The sequence below is a fragment of the Cornus florida genome, unplaced genomic scaffold (assembly GCF_030987335.1).
Source record: "Cornus florida cultivar Cherokee Brave unplaced genomic scaffold, ASM3098733v1 CherokeeBrave_3.0.0_Hap2_Chr05, whole genome shotgun sequence".
Taxonomy (NCBI): Eukaryota; Viridiplantae; Streptophyta; class Magnoliopsida; order Cornales; family Cornaceae; genus Cornus; species Cornus florida.
In genome coordinates, this window is record NW_026775575.1 from 38,467,802 (window position 1) to 38,488,966 (window position 21,165).

Sequence of the window (21,165 nt, forward strand, 5' to 3'; positions counted from 1 at the left end):
TGATAGTGGTGCAGACATGAACTGCATTCAGGAAGGATTGGTTCCTACTCAATATTTTGAGAAAACCACTCAAGGTCTTACCAGTGCAAGTGGAGGTAAGATGCAGATTAAGTATAAACTTAATCATGTTTTCATTTGTAAAGAAGGTATTTGTCTACCATCTACTTTCTTACTCATCAGAAACATGGCACAACAAGTTATTTTGGGCACTCCCTTTTTAGCTTTGATTATGCCAATTGGGAAAATTGATTCTCATGGAATATGCTCTACTTTACATGGCCAGTCAATTACTTTCCAGTTCTTGACCCCACCAGTAAATAAGCATATCAATGCTCTTAAAGATAACATTATCTTTAAGGAAAAGCAACTGAATTATTTGCAAAAGGAGGTATCCTCCTTAGCAATTAATCAAAGATTGGTATAACCCACTGAGCAACAGAAAATTGAGTCATTACGACAACACTTTCTAAAGGAAATCTGTAGTGAGATTCCTAATGCTTTTTGGGCCAGAAAGAAGCATATTGTTTCTTTACCCTATGAAAAGGGGTTTACCGATAGCATGATTCCTTCTAAAGCTAGTCCCAGCCACATGAAAGCTGACTACTTGAAATTATGTAAAACTGAAATCAGCTCTTTAATGGCTAAGAAGCTTGTCACTACTAGCTACTCCCCCTGGAGTTGCAGAGCTTTTTATGTCAATAAAAATGCTGAAAAAGAACGAGGAATTCCTCGATTGGTTATTGATTATCGGCCACTTAATCTGTCTGTTAATTATTGTTAATGCTTTAAGGTCTGAGCAGTATAAATATTAGAATATTATATAATGAACAGTAAGTTACTATTCTGTCGTCCTTCTGCTTAAGAGAGATTCTATTACTCGTCTGTCAACGATTTACTGGAAACAATACCCTGTGCAGCAATTTAATGCAAAACGGGTTAAACATTCCAACGCGACTTTTGGACGACCCATAATTGAATCTGGGATAAACATAATTTGGACAGAATAATATTCATATTGTTCAGTACATAATTACGATAATAATCATGCTACCAGAACCTAAAAAACATTAACAATAATAATTTAAGCCATCATGGCTCTGATACCAAAAGAATATGAGAATATCATCAATATAAACAATAGAAAATTCAGTAAAAGGATTAAATATGTCATTCAAAATATGTTGAAATTCTGAAGGGGCATTTTTTAACCCAAATGGCATCACTGTCCATTCATATTGTCCGAAAGGTACGCAAAAGGCTGTTTTGTACCTGTCTTCTTCTGTGATTTGTACCTAGTAATATCCAGATTTAAGATCAAATTTAGAAAAGATCACAGCAGATTGTAACCTATCTAAAAGATCTTTGATGTTGGGAATTGGGTATCGAATAATAATAATAATAAAAGTTTCAAGAAACTTAATATTGACTTCACCCCACGAGAGTGCAAAAAATTTTCTGTGAAAGCCAAGAGAAAAAAAGGTACAAAAAAAAAAAAAAAAAAAAAAAAAAAAAAAAAAGATGGAAGAAGAAGAAAGGAATAACCTTTTCTTCGCCACATCTCTTCTATCCAAGGGAAGGTTGTGCGGATGTGGGTGTGTGTTTAATTTTAATTTTAAAATAAATAATAATAATAATAATTTGAAAAAAAAAAAAAAAGGTGAATAAATAGAAAAATTAGTTAGGAAAACAAATTAAGATCAATATATGCCAATTGTTCCATGACAAAAGAAGCCGATATTGACAGAAAAACATAAAAATAAAAAGAGAGCAAATCAATTTTGAGTTTGAATTGGAGTGCAGTAGTAAACTTTTTTAGTCCCAAAAACATTGATTAAAATAAGGGGCAAATCAACATTAAAAGATTTCTCACATATTCGGTATCATAAATTTGCAATAGATTATCAAATTAAAGTTGTTGTCTAAACTTTCTTACCTTCCAAAATAAAATTTACTGATTTAAAGATCTTATATAGAGTTCATGGTGAAGATATATGCATTCTCCATGAAATGACATTTGTAGTCCTCTAATTGTAATCTCACTCACATTCTCTTTTTTATTTCATTAATTTTTTTTGAATTATTAAAGCATCATTGGTTGGTTAATGGTAAAAGCTCGAGCTACAACCATGAGGCCGTGGATTTGAGTTAAGAGATCATTACTTGGTTAATAGTAAAAGCAATCGCTCTCTTGAATTTACACTACTTTTTTGCCCGCAAGTAGAAAAAAGTGTAAATCTATTAAAATCAAGAACGACATTGGAGCATTTGTGAGACATACGTGATTTCAGAAATATATGAATGGTCAATACTAGTGACATTTGAGCATTTCGAAGATCTTTCTGGTTTTTCTATAGCTCATCATGGAAGTGTTGCTCCGATTAGTGTTCCAAACCCTAGATGAAACATGCCCTATTTTAGGAAAAAAAAAAAATAGGGTTAATTTGCCAAGCTTAGATTTATTGTTTTCATAATTCATCATCGTCATTCTTGGCTTAATTTATATGAATGGGTCATCGACAAGAATTGCTTTGTGCCAAATCTACCCAGAAGAAAAAAGAAAAAGGGAAAAAAAAAAAAATTAAGTCAGAAATCTTTTGTAGTTTATTTTTAAATTGTAATTTTAAGTGAATCTATGAAAGCTTTTTTAAAAAGAACATGTACTTCCAGATAACTGAAGTTAATCTTATACTATATCCACGACATCTTCTAAAATATAAAGGTTAGGTTGGCAGATAAAGTTTGTGTATTTAACAAAACAAGTTAGGTTGCCAATTCTCAAAACCAATTTAGGGTCCAGTCGAAATGCAAATTCCATATAAAATCCCTCTGACTGGAATGGTTTGATTTTTTTTTTTTTTTTTTCCTTGGCATAATTGGAATAATTTGAATTTTTTTTTTTTGTTGGCACTTGCTACAACCGTCTACCACATCTAACAGGAGCGAACTCATGACAATTCAAACTCAAACACGCACACAAAATTGTCAAATCAATTAAGGTAAGGCTATAGATAATAGAGGGGTTTACAATTGAATGGGACATAGATGCTTCAAGACTGAAGGCCTTGCCCCTGCCTCCAGATTGAATTCCTCTACCCCATTGTTCTCTGGTGGTAGAGAAGATATTGGTTGAGTCAAATATATCATGTCATTAATAATACAGGCTCAATGAACATTCACGTTTTAACTTCTGACAAAAAAAATAATAATAAAATAAAATAAAAATCACCATTTTAATTGATTGAAATCTGTTTTTATGCATGTTTATTAGGTGGGCAATGACATGTCTGTCAATCCAATATCTACAAGTCTCCTTTTCAGATTTCTCTACCTTTACAAGTTGGGCCTCCTGGTCCTAGTTTTTGTTAATTGGGCCATTGACCCATTTATAGCCAAGGCTGAAGCCCACTTTATATACCAAAATGTTTAGGGTATCAAGATAGAGCATTTGCGTTATAAACACATATAGAGAGAATCTTTGTTGTACAAAGAAAAGGAGGGAAAAAGTTGGATCTAGACCTAGGTCATACAATCCTTCTCAACAGATGTTGTTCTTACGTTTCGAGCATGCTCTCGTTCTCACGTTTCACGTGCGCTTTCGTTCAAATTCTCCCTGCTTATGACTTAATTATGTTGCTCTCATGCTTCCACTCTCGAATTCGCTTTCGCTCCCACTCCCGCTTTATGTGATTTAAGTGTAGACTCTACCGACTATAACATTGAAGTTTTTTTTGTGAAACCTTTTCAATCTTTATTAGATTGATTAGACCGATCAAGTGCCAGTCTCATACAGTACATAACCCTCTCTTTCTCTCCCTCTCTCCCCTCAAAATCTGACACTACATAGTCACATTACATGCTCCGGAGAAATTTGCAAACTTACAAGTATATCACTTGTCTGGCATAGGGTTCCTTTTCTATAGTATTCTTTTTGGCTTTTTTTTTTTTTTTTTTTTTTCTGCTAATGTATTTAACTCTTTTTTGTATGAACGCTTTCAGGATGCATGGTGCACCAAGTTAAACTTTGGACGAGCAATGTCTATTTGGTAGTTTTATGCAATTGTTACAACCATGGTTCATAGTATCGGTCAAAGTTAAAAAGAGAGACACCAACTTCTAAATCCCACCTCATCTCTCTCTCTCAACTAGGGCTACAAATGAACAACTCGGGTTCGTTCATTAAACAAACGAGCCGAGTTCGAGCCCAATTTTTAGACTCGTGCACAAACTCGTTTAGTAAAATTTTATTTGATTTATTCTCAGCCCATATAAATAATTACCCATTAAAATTATACTTAAGCCCACATCATAATGTTGGCCCATAATTTTACTTCAGAAGTCCAACTTATAAGCCCATATACATTTAAAATTAAAAAAAAACCTAGTATCTCCAGGCTAATACCCACCTCAACCCTAAGTTATTCGCATTTCATCCCCAATCTCTCAGCACTAACTTATCTCATTATTGCTGTCACACTTCATCCCCAAACTCTTATCTAGGGATGACAAAATTCCCATACCCGGTGGGTCCCCGCCCCACCCCGCCCCTGTTATGGCGGGTTTAGGGACCCATTTATGTAAATAGGAAGGGGATGGGAATTGTATTTGAAATCCTAGCAAGAGATTAGGCGGGGCCAGGGGAGGATAACCCCACCCCTCCCCGCCCCATTTATAGTACATTTTTACAAAAATGCCCTTACATGTTATAAAATATTATTAAATTACATAACTATATATATATATAATATATTCACTTCTGAAACCCTAGATCTATTCCCTCGTAGCATAGTCGTTGGAAGAATGTTATTTGTTTTGATTGATCATGTTGAAAATTTCTAAACTATTCAAAAAAATGTTATATGTGGTTTTGCTATAAATTTGATCGGGTTGAAATGATATATTTTAAATTGTTATAATTGTGCTGAAGCTTTATTAAATTATTAGGTTGAAAAATATTATAGTTGTGTTGATTTTGTTGAAGGTGAATTAGAATTTTCAAAAAGTTATGCGGGCGAGGTGGGGCGGGGACGAGGGAGGGGTTTGAAATTTAAACGGGTGTTAGGACGGGGATGGGGGTAAAAAATTTAACCAGGGATGGGGATGGGGAATGAAATCCCCGCCCCACTCCACCCCGCCCCATTGCCATCCCTACTCATATCTCATTTGTCATCTCTATCTCTCTTCTTCTCGCCATATTCACCAATCAACGTAGTTCTCTAATGTTATTTTCCTCCCCCAAATCCCCAATCAACGGGATTTGTGTAGTAAAAAGGTTCATATCTTTACCATTAAAACACCTTTGACTGGTCTACTCTTCCTCCTTCAATTAAACTACTTTTTGGTTTTCTCACATAAAATCAAGGGTTCTTTATTGTGACATAATATAATAATAATACTAGACAACACACAAATGGAAATAATGAAAACTCCACTACGTCTAAGTAACGGAAAAGTTTTGTTGTTTTCTATTGTCAGCCCCTAAAAAGGAAAAATAAAAATTGTTTTCTATTATTAGCCCCTAAAATGCAAAACAAAAACAAAAAATATGTTTAGTAATTTTTTTTGTTTTTCTGTAACAGAAAACGTTTTTCGTTTTTGTGAAGAAATGAGAAAACATAAAAAAGGTGTTTCACATGTTTTCGACACTATTGATCAAAAATGTTTTCATTATTATTATTACATATACACTGTTCAGTTCAAATAAAATAGATGTTATTCATGTCCCATAATTGAATCCATGTGCTCATCACGCACCGCGAAAAAATCTTTTCCGGTTACTCTCTTACTGAATTAGTCATTTTACTCTCTTATTGGTGAGTGAGGGGATAAAAAAGCTATCTTGACAGTTGAGTTAAATTCATATCTACCCAATTTATCCCTTTGTTTTCATTATGTTGCAAGAATATTTATTTGACAACTCTTTGATTATTCTGTCAAATTACTTCATCTTTCACCCGTGTTTAATTCATATTTTTGGTGTTTCTTTTTTTATTTTACTTTATTTATTTATTTTGCTGCAAGTTCATTGAGTGGAAAATGACATGTCTGCTAACCCAATATCTACAAGTCTCCATTTTAGATTGGGAAAATTCCTATTAAGTCCTACTTTTTAGGCCCAAAGACAAATAAGTTCTACAAATTTTTCAAAAAGACATAGAAATCCTATTTTGTAAAATATTTCCAATTAGGTTCAGATTCTGCAAATTGTGAATTTTGTTCCATTATTGCCCTTCCAACCCCAAACCACCAGTGTCTTCACCTACCTCAGCGGTGCGTCAATGGAGATGCACCAAGCCCTCATGCACTCCGACGCCGCTTTGAACACTTCGATCATGGTGATGCATAGCTCTGAATACTTTAATCGCGATGGAGTTCTCGATGCTTGGGGCTCACCGGTATGAGCTGTGTAGCCGACGCTTGGAGCTCGCCGATGTGAGTTGGTGTCGTCGATGGGTCTCAAAATCAACAGCACCAACGATGAAGAAGAATATCGAACGTGTTGGGTCTGAAGTTGGCTTGCCGAAGTTGATGGTTGCCAAAGCTCAGTATGTTTCGCCAGAATTTATTTGGCCGGCAAGTTCAAAGTTCAGTTACAGTGACTAATACAAAAGTGAAAGATCCTCGATCCGTCGCATATATATATATATATATATATATATATATATATATATATAGTATGTAACCCTAAAAATACGTTTTTTCATTCGGAAGAGTGCATAGAAGGAGGCTATTGTCCTCACCCGCCGCCGTAGATCCTCCCTTGGCCTTCCATCTCTGCAATTTTTCTAAGCAATCAAAGTCCTATTTTGACAAGCATCGACCAGGAGGTTCTCTACCCACCAAATACTTCTTCACAGAAGATGAAACATCAAACACTAAATTGAGCACATATGCCAAGACAATCATAAAGAAAACACCATTTAGAAGAATACCTCACCACAACAGCCTTGAGCACTGAAAGCATTTGGTTGGTAAGAACCACAATTTCCCATTTTATCATCAACAAGAAAACCATAAAAAGGGAGCCATTATCAAAAAGAGAAATATCTAATAATTTGACTTATTAGAACAACCAGAAACAGGGAGCTAACTTTGCAAAGGAAATGGTCACTACATTGCCTCGGCATAAATAAGTCTCTCTATCTTAAGAAATGTCAATGATCAGTAAAATAGATATAAAGATCTTTTTCTGCTATGTTCTTTTCTGTCACTGAATTTAACTCCTATATCTCAGTTTATGTACAAGCAAATTGTTCTTTTCTAAAAATGTCTGGGGCGTTATAACTGAACTTACCGGCTAAACAAATTTCGGCGAGACACACTGAGCTTTGGCAACCATCAACTTCGGTAAGCCAACTTCAGACCCAGCAGCTTCGATATTCTTCTTCATCGTTGGTGCTGTTGATTTTGAGACCAGTTGACAACATCAAGCTCACACCGACGAGCTCCAAGCGTCGGCTACACAACTCATACCGGTGAATTCCATCGCGATTGAAGTGTTCAGAGCTGTGCATCACCATGATCGAAGTGTTCAAAGCAACGTCGAAGTGTGTGAGGGCCTGGTGCACCTCCATTGACGCGCTGTCGAGGTAAGTGAAGATAGTTGTGGGTTTGGGGTTGGAAGGGCAATAATGGAACAAATTTTACAATTTGCAGAATCTAAACCTATTTGGAAATATTTTACAAAATAGGACTTCTCTGTCTTTTTGAAAAATTTGTAGAACTTATTTGTCTTTGGGCCTAAAAAGTAGGACTTAATAGGAATTTTCCCTTTTAGATTTCTCTACGGTACAAGTTGGGCCTCCTAGTCCTAGTTTTTGTTAATTGGGTCATTGACCCATTATATAGCCAAGGCTGAAGCCCACTTTATATACCGAAAGGTTTAGGTGTATGAAATTGGCCCTGCTTGGAATTGAACTCCCAAAACAGTTTTCTGTTTTGGGAGTTGCACAAAACAGAAAACAAACTTTTTAATCCTGCTTGGGCCTATTTGGGAAAATAGTTTTTATAAAATTGTGTTTTCATAGTGTTGGTTTTTAAAGAACTAGTTAAGTGTGTTTTCAAAATTTTCACTACTGTTTGAGAACTCAAAAGAAGACACGGAGAACACTGCTCCACTTAAAAAACCGACGGTACCCTCGCGCCGTTTATAACGCCGCATCCATCTTCTCTCTCTTCAACCTCTATGCAATGCATCTTCTCTCTCTTCAACGTCTCTGCCTGATCTCGTTTATAACAGAAGCTCTACAACGCATCCATCTTCTCTCTCTTCAACCTCTCTGCAACTAAGAGAAGGTAGATCTGGCTCTTGAAGATCGTTATTTACACAAAGAGAAAGGTGGATCTGGTTCTTCAAGCTCTCTTTCTTCAGGCAATCCTTCAATCTCTCTATCTCAGTCTCTCTTTGCATTTGTATTGGTATTTTGTGGATTAAAATTTCTAAAACCTTCTTTTAGTTTTTATCCATTATATTAATTGCTTTTGTGATTATTGAGAAGCTTTTGTTTTAATTTTATTTCTAATTTGTTTTGGGAAATATTGATGGATTTTGTTGGTTGTGTGAATTTTGTTTTGGATTTCATTTTTTATTTAAGGATTTGGGGTTTTCAGTTTAGGGATTTGGTTTTCAATTTAGGGATTTGATATGTGTATGTATATATTTGTCTATATATATATATATATGTGTTCCCCTTTGCCTCAATTTCCACTCCCTCAAACAAACAGTCCTTAAGGAAGAACAATCCGAATTCCAAAATGCAATTTTCAGATTCGAGAAGAAGAAAGATAGCATTTATAATATAATAAATGTTTTACTATCTATTTTTAAACAACAACAACAATATATATATATAAATTAAAAATATTTTCCATTGATATATTTCTTTGATCTCTCTCTTTCCACCATAAGTATGTCGATTACACTGGAAGTACCTGATTCAACTTATCCAGCTGAAGCCATACCCAGAAAGTTCCCCTCCAAGAGACCTCCACAGATTTAATAAAACCCTAAAAAAAATTCACAAGTAGATATACACTTCAAAACTCAGTTGAGAGTTCAGTTGAGACACAAAATGAGACTACCCAGGACACAAAATTTAAGAGAGAAATCTTGAAAGATCACAAAGCACCCCTGACCCCTAGTAAAGACCCTCACTTATATATGGAAACCAGAACAGCACAACATGCATAGTTCTGTTCTTAGAATAAATTATACATTTAATACCAAATAATGTACAACTATACCCTACCACCCCAAATATATATATATATATAAAGTCAAACGGATACATAATATATATATATATATATATATATATATATATATATATATGGATCCAACACTAATACCATCGTATATATATTTATATAATTATATAATTCAGATTTCAGACCTTCAAAGGAAGACTGTCCTGTTCTTTGACTTTTAATGTAAATTTACTGGTTTGAAAAATAAAGAAGCTAATTTTGATGATGGCATTCACTTTGAGTAAGCTCCACTGAAGTGAGAATTTTGCATATATAATATTTTTTCTCTTATTCATTTATCCATTGACACTTGAAAGAACCAAAAAGAGAAGTTATAGGAACTCTCTGATGTAGCAAAGCTTTAGTTTTGGAGACCTAGCTGGTTTGTGTATCATTTTGAGTGTAGTAGCTAGTTTCCTCTCCAAAATCATGTTTGGATGGAGCATACATTGGGTAATGCACTTAAATAGTAGCAGCCAATTTCTTTGAAAAAGCTAGTGATTGTTTGGAGCAGATTCACTGCCACCATTTCTTCATTTTGTAAACATGCTTTAGAGCAGTGTGTGCCCAGGATTATTGAAAACTTCTATTTAGTGGTTGGACTTGGTGCAATGGTAAGATTGCTCCATTACAAAATGTCCACCTTTTTTATTTTTGGCTGAACCAAAATAAATGTTTCAATTGGAAAGTCAAAGTACTACTTTTTATTTTTCTGTCTTAGTGGTATGTTAGGTTGGGTGATTGTTTTCTCTTAGACATGGGTTCACTTTTCTGTCTTAGTGGTATGTTGCTTTTCAAGCTCTGTAGCTTCTTGCAATTGTCACACACACTAGAATATCAATAACGATCTTCAATTGTCACACACACACACTAGAATATCACCTCTGTAGCTTCTTGCAATTGTCACACACACACACACACTATATATATATATATATACACGCACATAGTTGAAACACCTTTTTGCAATTGTCACCTTCATCTCAAACATCCAATTTCAGTTCAAATTCCATTGACATGCCCTACACTTGAATATATATATATATATATATATATATATATTAGGAAAAGGCACGTGCGATACACGTGGTGAATATTTTGTAACTTATAAAATTTTTGTCTTCATATTAATTAATAAAAATTTATTTTATATTAATAAATAAATACTGAAATATTTAGAAATTGGTGATAGAGTTTAAGTTTCGTAAATTAATAAATTCTTTTATGTTTTTATATTAATACTGAAATATGTATATTTTATTTTTTATTAAATAATAATTTTTTATTTTAATAGTGAAATATTTGAGTTTTGCAAAGTAACAAATTTTTTTAGGTAATTTGAATTTTATTAGGTAATTTGTAATTTGAATTTTATTAGATAATTTGAAATTTAGTATAATTTTTAATTTACAATAGAAATTCAATTATATTAATTTTTAATTAAATTTTAAAATAGAAATTCAATTATACTAATTATACATTAGATTGAAATTGATATAAAAATTTATTATATGGAGTTTGTGGTTTTTGGAAGACCCTAGATTATATTTTATTTTCTTTAAATATGTAATTTGTGATAGAATTTTATAGAAATTATTTTATTTTATTAAGATATATCTTTGTAAAATTAGATTTTCTTTTATTAAAAAACTCATAAAAAATAGATAAATACAAGGGTTATATACTTATATGTGATAGAGTTCTCTTTTTGTATTAATTAATAAATATTTTTTATTTTAAAAAATAAATACTGAAATGTTCAAATTCTTTAACATTTATATTTTATTTATATGTATTATTATATTATTATATATTTTCTTTAAATATATCCTTGTCTAATGTGATAGAGTTATAGAAATTGCTTCAATTTCTTTAAATATATCCTTATTTAATTAGATTTTATTTTATTAGAAAACTTATAATAAATAGATAAATACAGGTTATATGTGATAGAGTTTTAAAGAAAATAAAATACTTAATTTGTGGTAAAGTTTTGGTAATTTGTGTTAGAGTTTTATAAAAACTATTTAAATATATCCTTATTTAATGTGATAGAGTTTCATTGCAAATAAAATAGGTAATTTGTGGTAGAATTTTATATAAATTATTTATTTTCTTTAAATATATATATCCTTGTCTAATTATATATATTTTTTTTATTAAAAAACTCATAATAAAAGATAATTTGTGGTAGAGTTTTAGAAAAATTATTTTATTTTTTATACCAATTATTAAATATTTTTTATATTAATAATTCTTATCTAGTTATATTATATTTTATTAAAAAATTCATAATAAATATATAAATAGGTAATTTTTATTAGAATTTTATATAAACTCTTTTAAAAAAATATTTTATTTTCTTTAAATATATCATCGTCTAATTAGATTTCCTTCATCAAAAAACTCACAATAAATAGATAAAAACAAGTTATATGTGATAGAGTTTTAAAGAAAATAAAATAGATAATTTGTGATAGAGTTTTATAGAAATTATTATATTTTCTAAAAATCTATTTATAATAAATAAATAAATAGGTAATTTGTGGTACAGTTTAATATAAATTCTTTAAAAAATACTTTTTATATCAATTAATAAATATTTTTTTATATTAATAATTCTTGTCTAATTAGATTTCCTTTTATTAAAAAAACTCATAATAAATAGATAAATAAGTAATTTGTGTTAGAGTTTTATAGAAACTCTTTTCAAACCTCTTTTTATATTAATTAATAAATATTTTTTTATCTTAATAATGCTTGTCTAATTAGATTTTTTTTTATTAAAAAAACTCATAATAAATAGATAAATAAGTAATTTGTGATATAGTTTTATAGAAACTCTTTTAAAAACTCTTTTTAGATTAATTAATAAATAATTATTTATATTAATAATACTTCTCTAATTAGATCTCTTTTTATTAAAAAAAAACACTTAATAAATATTTCAATAGAACATTTGAGTTAAAATTTTATAGAAACTCTTTAAATATTATATCTTTGTCTATTGTGATAGAGTTTTGTTAAAAATAAAATTTGTGATTTGTGATAGAATTTTATAAAAATTATTTTATTTTCTTTAAATATATCCTTGTTTAATTCGATTTAATTTTATTAAGAAACTCATAATAAAAGTTAATTTATGGTAGAGTTTTTGAAAAATTATTTTATTTTATATATCAATTAATAAATATTTTTTATATTAATAATTCTAGTCTAATTAGATTTTCTTTTATTAAAAAATTCATAATAATAAATAGATAAATAGATTAACTTAAATTTTATTAGAAATTTAGAGTTTGATTGACATTATTTTTATTTTTTTTCATAAAAACTCTTTACATATCAATTAATAAATATTTTTTATTTATAATAATAGATAGTTAAATACTGAAACTCTTTGCACATGTAATAATACTATAGATAAAAATTTTTTTTATATCAATTAATAAATATTTTTTTATATAAATAAACAAATACTTAAACATCTTGGCACAACTTCTGTATTTTACTCAGAAAATTAGGTTTTCTTTTATTAAAAAATTCATAATAATAAACAGGTTAATTTGAATTTTATTAGGTAGATTTTAGAGTTTTATAAAAGTTTTTTTTCTATAAAAACTCTTTTCATATCAATTAATAAATATTTTTTTATATAAATAAATAAATACTGAAATACTGAAACTCATTCCACATTTAATAAATATTTTTTTAATAAATAAATAAATACTGAAACTTTATATTTACTTTTATTAAAAAATTCATAATAATAAATAGATTAATTTGAATTTTATTAGGTAGATTTTAGAGAGTTTATTTTTTCTTTTATTTATTTTTTTTTATAAAAACTCTTTTCATATCAATTAATAAATATTTTTTATATAAATAAATAAATACTAAAATACTGAAACTCTTTGCACATTTAATATTTTATTTTTTTAAAATATATCCTTGTCTAATTAAATTTAATTTTATTAAGAAACTCATACTAAAAGTTAATTTGTGGTAGAGTTTTAAAAAATTATTTTATTTTATATATCAATTAATAAGTTTTTTTTATATTATAATTCTTGTCTAATTCAATTTTCTTTTATTAAAAAATTCATAATAATAAATAGATAAATAGGTTAATTTAAATTTTATTAGATAAATTTTGGAGTTTGATAGAGTTTTTTTAAAAAAAAAAAAAAATACTTTTCATATTAATTAATAAATATATTTTTTATAAATAGATACTTAAATATTGAAACTCTTTGCACATTTAATAATACTATAGATAAAAAAAAAAAAAAAATTATTTTAATTAATAAATATTTTTTATATAATTAAATAAATACTGAAACACTTTGGTAGAACTTCTGTATTTTACTCTGAAAATTAGATTTTCTTTTATTAAAAAATTGTAATTTGTAATACGTGTTAGAGTATTATAGAAAATATTTTTAAATTCTTTTTACATGAATTAATTAATATTTTTATATTTTAATAATTCCTATCTAATTAGATTAGCTTTTATTTAAAAAAAAAAAAAACTCATAATAAAAGGTAATTTGTGGTAGAATTTTAGAAAAATTATTTTATTTTTTATATCAATTAAAAATATTTTTTATATTAATAATTCTTGTCTACTTAGATTTTCTTTTATTAAAAAACTTATAATAAATAAATAGGTAATTTGTGTTAGAGTTTAATATAAACTCTTTTAAAAACTCTTTTTATATCAATTAATAAATATTTTTTATTTTAATAATTATTGTCTAATTATATTTAGTTTCATTTAAAAACTAATAATAAATAGATAAATAAGTAATTTGTGTTAGAATTTTTTAAAAACTCTTTTAAAACTTCTTTTTGTATTTGTTAATAAATAATTTTTTATATTAATAGTACTTGTTTAATTAGGTTTCTTTTTATTAAAAAAACTCATAATAAATAGATAAACAGGTAATTTGTGTCACAGTTTTATAGAAACTCTGTTGATAGAGTTTTATGGAAAATAAAATAGGTAATTTGTAATAGAGTTTAATAGAAATTATTTTATTTTCTTTAAATATATATACTTGTCTAATTAGATTTAATTTTATTATGAAACTTATAGTAGAGTTATATAAAAATTATTTTCTTTTACATATCAATTAATAAATATTTTTTATATGAGTAATTCTTGTCCAATTAGATTTATTTTATTAAAAAATTGATAATAAATAGGTTAATTTAAATTTTATTATGTAGATTTTAGTGTTTTATCATATTATTTAATAAAATTTTTTTACATAAATAAATAAATACTAAACTCTTTATACATCTAATAATAGTATAGATAAAAACTTACTCTGGAATTTAACTCTTTTTATATCAATTAATAAATATTTTTTTATATAAATAAGTAAATACTGAAACTCTTTGGCAGAACTTCTGTATTTTATTCTGAAATTCTAAATTTCTAGAATTCTCAATTTCTGTACCCCTTCATCCTTCCTCCATGTCTCTATTTATAGGCTTCTTAGATGAATATGATAATGACATGTGTCCTTTTCTGATAATGACATAATCATAACTGAGCTTTATATAGAATTATCCATAAAAAATAACTAAAATTAAGAGTTTTATATAGTATATAATTGATTTTATTAGGTAATTTTTAGATTTTTAAAAAAACTATAATAATCCATAAAAATAAAAATAAAAACTAAAAATAAGAGTTTTATATAGAATGTGATTGGTTTTATTAGGTAAATTAGATTTTCTTTTATTAAAAAACTTGTAATAAATAAATAAATAGGTAATTTGTGTTAGAGTTTAATATAAACTCTTTTAAAAACTCTTTTTATATCAATTAATAAATATTTTTTATTTTAATAATTCTTGTCTAATTAGATTTACTTTTAGTAAAAAAACTCAAAATAAATAGATAAATAGGTAATTTGTGTTTTAAAAACCTCCTTTTGTATTAGTTAATAAATAATTTTTTATATTAATAATACTTGTCTGATTAGGTTTCCTTTTATTAAAAAACTCATGATAAATTGATAAATTGATAATTTGTGTTAGAGTTTTATACAAATTCTTTAAATATATCTTTGTTGATAGAGTTTTATTGATAATAAAATAAGTAATTTGTAATAAAGTTTTATTAAAATTATTTTATTTTCTTTAAATATATACTTGTCTAATTAGTTTTAATTTTATTAAGATACTCATAATAAAAGCTAATTTGTAATAGAGTTTTATAAAAATTATTTTATTTTATATATCAATTAATAAATATTTTTTATATTAATAAATATTGTCTAATTAGATTTTCTTTTATTAAAAATGGATAATAATAAATAGATAAATAGGTTAATTTAAATTTTATTATGTAGATTTTACTGTTTTATAGATTTTTTTTTTTTTGTTTTAGTAAAAACTCTTTTCATATCATTTAATAAATATTTTTTTATATAAATAAATAATGAAACTTTTTACACATCTAATAATAATATAGATAAAAACTCTTTTTATATCAATTAATAAATATTTTTTTATATAAATAAATAAATACTGAAAATTCTTGACAGAGCTTTTGTAGTTTACTCTTGAAATTCAACTCAATTAATAAATATTTTTTATATAAATAAATAAATACTGAAATACTGAAGCTCTGTATTTTACTCTGGAATTCTGGATTTTTAGAATTCTCAATTTCTGTACACCTTCCTCCTTCCTTCATGCCTCTATTTATAGGCTTCTTGGATGAATAGGATGATGACATGTGTCCTTTTCTGATAATGACATAATCATAATTAGACCGGGCCGGTTATATTGTGATAATTATTTATAAAAAATAACTAAAAATAAGAATTTTATATAGAATGTGATTGATTTTATTAGGTAATTTTTAGAGTTTTATAGAAACTATAATTATCCATAAAAAATAATTAAAAATAAGAGTTTTATATAGAATGTGATTGATTTTATTAGGTAATTTTTAAAGTTTTATAGAAACTATTTTTACAAAAACTATTTTTATATCAATTAATAAATTTTTTTTTTTATAAATAAATAAATACTGAAATACTGAAACACTTTGCACATTTAATAATAGTATAGATATATATATATATATATAGATATATATATACACACACACTAGAATATCAATAATTTATCTTCCTAGTTGCTAAAAAAAAAATAATGGTTGTCCCAAGATGCAAGTACTATCATATTAAAGTTTGTTTGATTCTTACTTTTTATTTTTATTTTTTGGTATAAGGTATTTTACTGTTTCTAAATATTTAAAGCTTGTTTGATTCTTAACTGTTGGCATTATCAATTTGGATTAGAAATTATTTGAGTTATGTGAAAATCTAACAATGCAATTTATTGCAACTGAACTAGAAACTCATGAAGGAAATTCTGTGTAAGATTGTTGTGAAAGTTTAATTATAGGTCATGCTTTGTTAAAATTGCTTCTTATCCCCAGTAAAAAAGGAAGAAAAAAAAATGTGTTCTTTTGACTCCTTCCATTGCTGAAAAAGGGTTTACAAAAAATAATTTTCTGTTTTGGGAGTTAAAAAAAAACTGTTCTTCAATTTTTTTTAGTTTAATTATAGCACATCAACTTTGTTTTGTCTAGGTTTTTGGAAAATCAAGATGGACATAGATTGGAGTAACACATCGTCTTCATCGTCTAGTGATTCAGATGAAGATTTTGATGACCTTGTAAATTGTATGTATTTGAATTTGATGTAGGAGTACGAAGATTCCTTTAAATCCAAGGTACCAAAAAGAACTTCAGGGTTAACAGGTCAAGAAGATGTTAATGGCACTGATGGGGGAATGGTAACAGTAGTAATGCTGGTTTACTGAATGCACTTAATTTATCTGATCATGGTGCAGCACAAATGGGAGCCCTTAGAACTCATCTGACAAATCAAATGTAGGCATCATTTAGAGGCAATGCTAGATGAAGTTATTTTTATAATTCTCCAATGTTTTGCTTTGATTACCTATTTGTGTAATTCTCTAATATTTTGTTTTGGTTATGTATGACTAAAATTAATATTTGTGCAGTGTATATGACACTTGAAATAATTAATGTAACTCTTTTATTGTATTTTAATTTAGTCAAATTTTAATTAAATTTGATATATTGTATTTGTGCAACTTTTATTAAGTATACTTGCTAAAATGAATTCCCCTTCAACACTTATTTAAAATATATATATATAGTTAATATCTTCATTTAAATAAATAAAAGAGTGATGTACAATATTTTTATTTATTTTCTTAGTTCAGAAAATTATTTTCAAAAATTCATACAACCAAGTAGTTTTATAAAAATTGTTCTCAAGGACTGTTCTTGAGAACCGTTTTCATAAATCCATTCCAAGCACGGTATTCTCTCTTTTTCCTCCACAAATGTCAGCCTTCTCTCTCATCTCTTTAATCAAATGGTAGATACTAATCAATGCTAAAATCTTTCTCTTCATTGATAAAGCTTCCATGTCTTCTTCGTATACCTATACATATACATATATGCAATCAACATTGTTTGATATTATTTTCCTCCCCCATATTGTTTGTGTCTCTAGAGTCAACACGCAGATGTTGAAGAGTCAACACGCAGATGTTGAAGAAACCAAGTTGATTTCAAATCGATGCATAGACGCAGTTGAGACTCCGAAAAACCGAGTACCCATTTTGTTTTTTGGGCCGAAAACAGAGTACGAAGACCGACGAGCAAACTTGGTTTCTATTTGGAATCTCTCTCTCTCTCTCTCTGACAGACCCAAATGGCAGCAGTTTCTCATCTGTTCTTCTGGGTTTTTCTTTGGGTATCTCGTCAATGGCATATGTGAGGTATGATGTTTAAAACCCTCTGTTTGTTTCCCTAGAAAATAGATTCGTGTTAAGAGGTTAAATTTTGAAGTCGGTCACATTCGCTGCTGTTTAATTTATTCAAGTTTCCCAATACATTATGTGGCTTATATAATTGTAATGATGCAGGTTTTTTGTTTTGAAAAAGCACATAAAGACTCATTTGGATTGAGCAGTGTCGGAAAAGAAAAGGGTAAATTCTTGCAACTTATTTTGCTTGTTCTACTAATAGTTTATCAATTAAAAAACTTTTACATCTCATTTTGTTAATATCTCACTTGAGCTGATTTACTTACAAGATTAATTTTGTACATACATTCTTTTATACCATTGCTTAAAATTTTAAGCAATGGTATAAAAGTATGCCAACTTTTGCAAACTAGTGAACTTTCAACTACTTATAAGACTGTTTTCTAGCATATACTTTTAGCAGCCAAAAAGAAAAAAACCTTGGTGGTTAACAAAATACAAGGTACATACAGTACTTATCAGTTATTAAAAACTTTGTTCTTAATTTAATCTGCTGGTCTTAGATGCAACAGGGTCATTAATTAATTATATGATATAATAGCAAATCTAATTAGAGGCATAAAAAGTGCAGATAATTGCTCTCTCCGGCAACGGGAACATTCTTGCAATTGTCTCCGGCATTGATGCCATTGCTCTCTCCGGCGAAGAGAACGAACGCCATCACGGATGCCTTTGCTCACTCCGGCGAAGAGAACGCCATCACGGAGAAGAGAACGCCATCACATGCTTTTGCTCGCTCCAGCGAAGAGAACGCCATCACGGAAAAGAGAACGCCATCACGGATGCCTTTGCTCGCTCCGGCGAAGAGAACGGCACTGAGGCTGTTGCTCGCTCCAGCGAAAAGTACGATCTTGCAGTCGTCGCCGACACTGTTGTGGTTGGTCGCTCCGGCTAAGAGAACGGCCTAAGCAAAGGTTCCGAAGGGTTTATCGAAGTCGGCGAGTCTTTCGGCGGCCGCGAGAACAACAACCTTCCACCAGTTACCGGCGAGTCCTCCCGCGGTGGCGAGGATGAACATCTGGTTATATTATAATATATTTTTATATTTATTTTTTTCTTTTCGTCAGAATTCTTATTTTATTTTCATTTCTTGTCCACAATTTGTGACTCTTTTGTAAATATAGTTAAGGCTTCTAATACTCCTTGTGTTCCAAAATTCTTGGGGAGTTTGGAGACTCCAGTATTATTTTAATGGTGATGAGTCTTAAAAAAAAAATTATTGTCTTGATAAGTGTGAATGTAACTAATTCACTTATAATGTCAAAATGATGGTTAGAGAATATTATCAAATATAGTATATCCATTTTTAGAATGAGACATGTACTTTGAAAATTTTTGTGCATGTTTAATTCTCACTCCGAAATAGATAGATTACTTACATTACCTACTACTTAAACAAAATTCTAGACTCTTCATTTCAAAAAGTGAAAAATGTGATTTTTAAATATATATTTTTTATTATTCCGTAATAATATATTAAATATTAAAAGATCATTTTTTAATTCTCAAATATTATCACTTTTAAGTATATATATGTCCATTTATATATAATTTCTTATACTTTTATGTTATATTATAAGTATTTCAATCATTTGAATTTATTTTAGGGAAAATTACATATAAATGGAGTCAAAGTTCCATATTTACTTAGAGGCTGAGTCAAAGTTCCATATTTCTCTAAAATGGATTGCTGAGGTGGCACATGGTTTTTTACTGTTTAGAAATTGTGGTGCCTAAAATACCCTTCCGCGAAGGTACTACTTTTTCTTCGAAGGTACTACTTTTTTGAACTGAAGGTACTACTTTTTGGTGTCCAGGTACCATGTTTTTTAAATACCCGCGAAGGTACTACTTTTTCTTCGAAGGTACTACTTTTTTGAACTGAAGGTACTACTTTTTTGAACTGAAGGTACTACTTTTTTGTTAGGGAAGGGCATTTTAGGCACCACAATTTTCTAAACAGTAAAAAACCATGTGCCACCTCAGCAATCCATTTTAGAGAAATATGGAACTTTGACTCAGTCTCTAAGTAAATATGAAACTTTAACTCCATTTATATGTAATTTTCCCTTTATTTTATACCCAAGCCCAATAATCCAAATCAACCCATTGGTTATATTATTCTCTTTTAAAATAAAACTAGCCCAACAATATAGCCCAACCCAATATTTCTCTGTTAAAAATAAAACTAGCCCACTTCATTCATTAATTCCAAGCCCATTTCCTGCCATCCCTTCTAAACCCTAACCAATACCCTTCTCTCCATTTTGCTGCCAGCCAAATCCCAACCCCTCAACCAATTTTTTTCCAAGCGGTGACGAGCCGGGCCTGAGCACCCTAATACTCTCGGCTCGGCTCGGCTCGGCTCGGCTCGGCTCGTTCGCAGCCCTGCTTAATTGTAAGAAATTAGTTCAATGGAATTAGAGAGAAGAAAATTGTTTTAGGTATACTCGGATTATGCATAAATAGTATGCTATTATTGTGTTAAAAAAAGAGTTACTTTAAAATTAATAATAAGAAAGGTAGTTTCAGCAAATTAAAAAAGGGATAATTCTATAAAAATTGAGTTTTGGGGTCAAAGGACAAAAGAATGAAGTCAAAATCAAATTTTCCAAATTAATCGAATTTTATAAAAGTATGACGTGGATATGGAAAATTACTATACATCACCTTTTTATTTTCAAAATACCCTTCTATAGTTGTTATGAAATTATGCTATTACCCTTCTTATATCTAGAGAGAGAGAAACTCATCTATGCCAATCTTGTTAAACTTTCCATCTCGTGCAGCTCCTCCTTTCTTAAACTCCTGAAACACACCAATAAAATCACCGAAAAATGACACGGCAAAGCCAGGATAGCCGACAGCAGTGTGGGAAGCTATGCCCAAGCCCTCACCGACGTCACCAAGTCCAACCAAACTCTAGAAATTAAGAGCTATTTTCTACCATTTTTTTTTTTTTTTTTTTTTTTTTTGAAAGATAGATGTATGCTACTTTGATACTGTAAACCTTCAAGAAAAATGGAGAGA

General features: G+C 28.8%; 1 long non-coding RNA gene across 1 annotated transcript; it reads left to right on the forward strand.

Moving 5' to 3' along the window:
* Positions 1–17,821: 17,821 nt before the first annotated feature.
* On the forward strand, positions 17,822–19,274 carry LOC132306302 (uncharacterized). Its single transcript, XR_009481919.1, has 3 exons — positions 17,822–18,087; positions 18,235–18,298; positions 18,707–19,274. It is a non-coding gene; the product is annotated as an uncharacterized LOC132306302 (long non-coding RNA).
* Positions 19,275–21,165: the final 1,891 nt, after the last annotated feature.